This window comes from Perognathus longimembris, chromosome 4 (assembly GCF_023159225.1).
Source record: "Perognathus longimembris pacificus isolate PPM17 chromosome 4, ASM2315922v1, whole genome shotgun sequence".
Taxonomy (NCBI): Eukaryota; Metazoa; Chordata; class Mammalia; order Rodentia; family Heteromyidae; genus Perognathus; species Perognathus longimembris.
This window is the reverse complement of record NC_063164.1, coordinates 81,113,484-81,119,483: the sequence shown is the minus strand read 5'-3', so window position 1 is coordinate 81,119,483 and position 6,000 is coordinate 81,113,484. Positions and strand designations below refer to the sequence as shown.

The 6,000-nt window shown below is 44.2% G+C and overlaps 1 protein-coding gene across 2 annotated transcripts in view; it reads left to right on the top strand.

Annotated features, from left to right (window-relative positions):
• Positions 1 to 943: 943 nt before the first annotated feature.
• Spopl (speckle type BTB/POZ protein like) overlaps positions 944 to 6,000 on the top strand; it is a 42,745-nt gene continuing 37,688 nt past the window's right edge. For both annotated transcript variants that reach the window (XM_048345545.1, XM_048345544.1), the window contains exon 1: positions 944 to 1,203. The gene's annotated coding sequence lies outside the window, so the exon portion shown is untranslated. The remainder of the gene's footprint in view (positions 1,204 to 6,000) is intronic.

The following is a 6,000-nucleotide window of genomic DNA, read 5'->3' as shown; positions in this document are numbered from 1 at the left end:
GCTAAGGCTGGCCTGGCCAAAAGCTTTGACACCCTAACTAAAAATAAAACTAAACTAAATGCTGACTAAAACAACAAGGACTTGGAGGTATGGCTCAAGGGTTAGACTGCTTCCTTAGCAATTATGGAAATTAAACTCCAGTATTTACCAAGGAGGGAAAAAAGCTGGTTAATGCAGTTGAAATAAAATGAGCTGGAAGCTCTGACAAAATTGGAACTGTTGGACCTTCAAACTTCTGCAGTTCCCTCCTGGGTGTCAGATCATACATATGTCATCTTCTGTTAGTGGAATGAAAGTACTGTTGTTGTCCCTTCCTTTAAATTGTAAGTGGCTGAAGAGACGGGACAGTCCCTCTGGAATTCCCACAAGTAGGCTTGGGCTGCCTCCCGGTCTTCTGCCTGTCACAAGCTCCTCTCCCCGCGAGGAAAACTTCCCGGTCCTTGGCTGTCCATCCCAGCCCGGCCTCCATACAGCTGTTCCTGTCAGCTGTTGGGAGTTCTGGGTTCACGCCAGGAGTTCAGCCAAAGTTGCACCTTTGGCTTTGAAGGCAGACACAGTCCTGCGCGCGGGGCGCACAGACGGCCGCTGCCACTCACGTCTTTGTTGTTGCATCAGAGGCACTTGGAGGGTCCAGGTGGGCTTTTTAGGCAGGGAAGGCTTTTCTGATGGGCAAAGCCAGGGCCACGCTTTTTCTATCCGGGGTAAGTCCCACGCCCAGCCCGCCCAGAGACGGTGTAGCAGACAGTTCCTAAAATCCGGCGGCGGAACCGCCCTCCCGGAAGTGGCCGGCGCGGGAGGTGGGGGGGGGAGCAGGAAGAGCCGGCGCGCCGCTGCGCGCACGCGCACACGCCCCGGCGGGCAGGGCTGAGGCTGGAGTCCTAACTCGGAAGCTGGAGCCCGGACGGGCCCGGGGCGGGGTGGGGGGGGCGGGGTGCGCGGGGGCGGGAGCGGCGGAGGCGGCCGCCCCTGGCGGCGGGTTTGTTTATCCCGGGGAAGAAGTTTAGGAGCTGGAGATTGGGAAGGAAGGCAGACTGGGGCGGAGGGATGCGGCTCGGCAGAGGCGGCCGCCACAGGGACTCGCCGCCATCGCCCTCTCCCGCCGCTGCCTCCGCCACAGCCACGGCTCCCAGGGCCACTGCGGCCACCGCCTCGGCTGGAGGGGAGCCGCCGCCTGGGGCCGCGCGCCGCCGCTCCGCACGTCGGGTAGGTGACCCCCCTGCCCCGGGTCCTCAGGGTCCTCGCGCGGCCCGCCCGCCCGCCGGCGGCCTCCGCGGTGCGGGGAATCGGCCCGCTCCCGCCGCTGCCCCCTCCGCATCCTCCCTCCTCCCATCCTTTTCCTCTTCGTTCTCCCCGGTCCTCCTTTCTGGCCTCTCCTCGCCAACCTCTTCCTCCCCGACCTCCTCCCTATCTGCCCCTCCTCCCCGCACCCCACCCCCACCCGGCGCCCGTCCTCTCCTGGGGATGGCGGCTTCCCTCCTGGATCTCCCCGGCCTTCGCCTAACCAGGAGCTCCCTTCTCCCCCTTAGTTTTCTCCACCGGCCTCGCTCCTTTTTCTCCAGTCCAAATGTCTTGTCTTCCTCCCGGAGGTGCTCTGTGCCGGCCAGCCTCTTTTTTCCACCCTCCTGGCTCTCCCACCCTCCCTGCACTGCTCACAGCCACAAGACGCCCCGCCCCCTCCCTCCCCCCCCCCCCCCCCGCCGCTTTCACATCCAAATACCCTGTGGTCTGTGTCTGTTTTCCCGTGAGCCCTCTGCTCTCCGGACCACGCAGTGCCTCCACCCCAGTGCTCATGCCCTCAATCTCCAAGCAGAAACACTTGCTTTCTCGTAAATTCTCAACATTCAGCAAAAGTGCCTCCAGCTAATCTCTGGGACCGAGTATTGGAGATCCGTATCTTGACTTTCTTGTTGTTGCTGTTGCCCTTTCCCCTCTTTATTCATCGGTCTTGAATGTAACATGTTTTGGTGCTGGCTGACATAAAAGAAAGGGTTAGAGGAATTTTCTCCCTCACAGTAGTTACAGTCCAGTAGTGAGATTCACCTTCTGCTCCTAACCTTGCTTACTTAATCTTTCAGGACTGTAAATATTCTGCAGCCATCTGCCATTCTTTCTGATGATTTTATCTGTATTTGAACAGTCCGGAGCCGAGTTTTCCAGATTATGGTAGTCTTTTCACATTTTCCTTACAATTAATTACACTGTTTCTAGGACTAGAAAATAAAGTGGTGAAAGGTTTATACCTTAGAAACTGATACATATCTCACTCACCAGACTTGGACTTGGGCTTTATTTCAAATTCTCCCATCATTTTTTAAGATTGATGTGGCTTCGTGGTTAAGAGGTCAGACTTTGTAGTGTGATTGCCAGAGTCTAAACTCCTGCTCTGGCATCTGCCAGCTCTAGCTTTTGGTAAGTTACTTCTCTGTTCTCTGGTCTGTAGTATTCTTATAAAGTGAATTTATTCATAAACCTCAGGATGGTAGTGATTATGCCAGTCAATGAAGGTAAAGTGCTTAGTGCCTGGCACATGGTAACTCTTGATAAATGTTACCTTTATTACTTCTTTGACTTGTTTTGGCTATTGATAGTTTAGTTCTTAGTCAAAGATGGTACTGGAAAGCTGCTTTCTTTTTGTTTAACACCTCTTTGGTACATAGGATGTCTGCATCCTTATTGCATAGTTATTTTCTCAATCGAAAAACACAGGTTAGCTGCTCAGATATATTCATTCCTATTTAAGGTATCTATTTGGAACTTCTAAAACGTGATTATAGCTTTGAAAAAGAATGAAGTTGTACTATGTGGCAATTTGGATAGTGGAGGTTTTACACATAATGGGTAGTGAAGGTTTTACACACAATGATTTTAGTGCTAACAAAACACTTAAAACTTGTGGGAAGGATATTCCTCAAGCCCATTTGGCTTAAAATTTTAATCACTAAATAGAACTTAATTTTCTCTTTTTAACTTGTTACATTGATTCGTAATTACATACCTTTGCTTGATTTTTAACCAAATTTTTACCATATTTGTTTACATCTTAATGTTACTTCATATATCTTTAAATTGAAGTAAAAATCTGAAATCTCTGTTATTATCTGTTATTCTATGTAAAAAATGCCCTACTTGTGGAATATGTACATATTTAGGTATTGAAATGGAACTGTTTGCCTATTTGTAGCCCCCAGATCATTTTGCACCAGTAAAGCAATGTGCTTCATACTGAGTGATACTGTTTTTGAGAAGGGAAGGCTCTTCCTTGCCCTTGAACAAACTAAATATCTTTTGCTGTCCCATGTCTGTAAAAAAAAAATTGCTTCCTGGTTTTCTAGTGTCTCCATTGTGAATATTGGATTTGGAATAATATAGGCAGCACAATTGGAAGAAAAATGTCTCCCCTAAGAATCTGGCTTAAAGATTACAGAAAACTTTGAAGGAATAAAGAAAAATTAACCCAGGTTTTAACATGATACTTCTGGTTTTGTAAAGATTAATTTTTTCCAACACTATTTAAAAAGTACCTGCTGTGGGCCTAGCGTTAGGGACACCTGAGGGCCTTACGTGATCCCATTTAAAATCAGTCTGTATATAATACTCAAGTTCAAGGTGTGTAATGAATGACTTCATCTCTTGAGCACCTTTAGTGGTACTAGGTATGCACTATTATTGAGTGAACTGAATAGTCCCATAAATCAGTCTTTGTAGGCCTTTATTCCCACAGAGACCTGGTTGGAAAAAGCTCTATCAAATAATAATTGTAATAATGTGACCTTTGCTTTTTTTTTTTCAATTTATATTGTAGTATGGTACTTCTGACAGTAAAGTAGATAAAATTTAAGTGAGGATTGGTTATTAAAGATAACAGCAATAGCTCATAATTAAAACACTGCCAAGTACTGTTTCACAATATTTATATATTAAACTCAATGATCCTGTTTATTTCTTTGATAGTAGTGAGGATTTGAACTCAGGGCATTGTGCTTGCTACAGGCACTCTACTGTTGACCATGCCTCCCACCCCTAGTCTCAGTCATCTTCAACATAGACTTTATTATCTCTATTTTTCAAAGGAGGAACTTGAAATACAGATTACTCAACTTCCACAAAATGGTACAGGTCAGTAAGCAAAGCAGTGGGCAGAATGACTCCAGAGTCTGTTTCTGACTCTGTTGCCTTTGTTACTTCCTTGTTGATTACTTTAGGTAAGATTCTGTATGTTAGGAGAACCTGCTTTTTGCTTTTTAAAATTTAATCTCAACCATTGACCACTGAATTTCCTTATCTTTTTAAGATTGTTTAGAGAAAGAAAAGATAAACTTTTGTAAAACATCTGGTATACCCAGTTCTATCACAAGCTTTATACATACAGTTATTGTAGGCACTTATATTGGGTGGTTCTATTCATTAATTGTTTTTTTCCTGGTTTGGATTTGCTTACCTAGCAAGAGTTTATTAAATGGCTCATCTGTGCCAGAAACTGTGCTAGACAATGGTGTCATGTTAGTGGTAAGACAGTACCCGTATTGCTGTAGGCAGAACTCAGCTGGGGCATAAAGAAACAAAAAACATTACAAAAATAATATTTAGATATGATAACTGCTTCAGTGGAAATTATTGTAAACAGTGAAGCCCACTAATCGATTATGGAATGGTTCTCTGTAGAACTGACTTTTAGTCTGAAATATAGAGTGAACTGTAGTAACCCAATGATGCTGGTTATTCCACCTTTCTGAAACTGTGGACCTTAGCATGTTAGAGTAGTTTTATAGGAAGTGAGACTAAAGAAGATCACAATGGCCAATATCCATGTTAAGCATTTTGAATTTAATCCTAAAAGCAAACTGAATCAGTAGAGAATGTTAAGCCACTCAGTAAATCAGATTTTTTTGCTTTAAAAATATCATTGGTTGCTAGGTAGAGAGCACATTGGCAAAAGGTGCATGCAAAGAGAACAATTAGGTCTATGCCTCTCAAAGTTACCTGTGGTGAAGGACCACTTTTATTTTAGTTTCTGGTTTGTATTGATACTTTAGCAACATTCACTAAAATATATGCTTTGGTGTGTCAGATGGATAAAAGTTTCTAAGCTTATGGTCCAGTTATTAGCTCACAGAACAGATACTGACATGGTGTTCAGATATGAGTTAGAGGGCTGGGGATGTAGCTCCGTGGTATACCATTTAAATAGCGTATACAAGAATTCAGGGCCCTGCCTTCTATCCTAAGCACCACTTGGATCTCATAGCACAGTGGAGGAGGGAAGGCCTGGAGGGAGTTGATGAAGAATGATGGAACCTTTCTCCACAGTAATAGTATTGGTGATAAAGAAGCCCAGTTTAACAATATTTGGGAGGTAAAAGTGGTTTGGTAATGGATTATATTTGGGAGCCTAAGGAAAAGACAAAGCTGATTTTCGGGGTTCTTATCTCTAAGACAGAGATACTGGAGGAGGAGTAGCAGGATTTTAATTAAGTAGTATCAGGAATGGAGAAGTACTAATCATGGTGTTAAATGCTGATTGTGTTTATCAAAGATTCTCAGTGATTTATATTGCCTAAAAACTACTGTATTCTTTCCCAGACCCATTTTCCCTATATGATATGTACATGTGCATTTTTTGGTGTTTTGTTCACTTATTTTTGACAGGCTTAGATGCTGTCATAGTTTATTTACTTATTAGGTCCAAATAAATCACTTAAAGCAGAACATAAAAAAAATTACACTTGAGAGAGGGAGAGAGATCTAGATGTCTTGAAGTAGTTTTGATGTCAAGAAAGAGATTTGAACTGCAGATGAATTTAGGAATAGTTACATATAGTTTATAATTAATGCCTTGGGGTGGAGGGTGAGAATACCTGGGGGGGAAAAAGCTAGAGGATAAGACGGTTTGAGCCTTGGCCTAATGATTCTATGACACTTACATAGTGGGAAAAAGGCAAAAAGGGTCCTGAGAACATTGGAGGAAATTTTTGAGGACATCACTGAAACCAAGGAATAGCC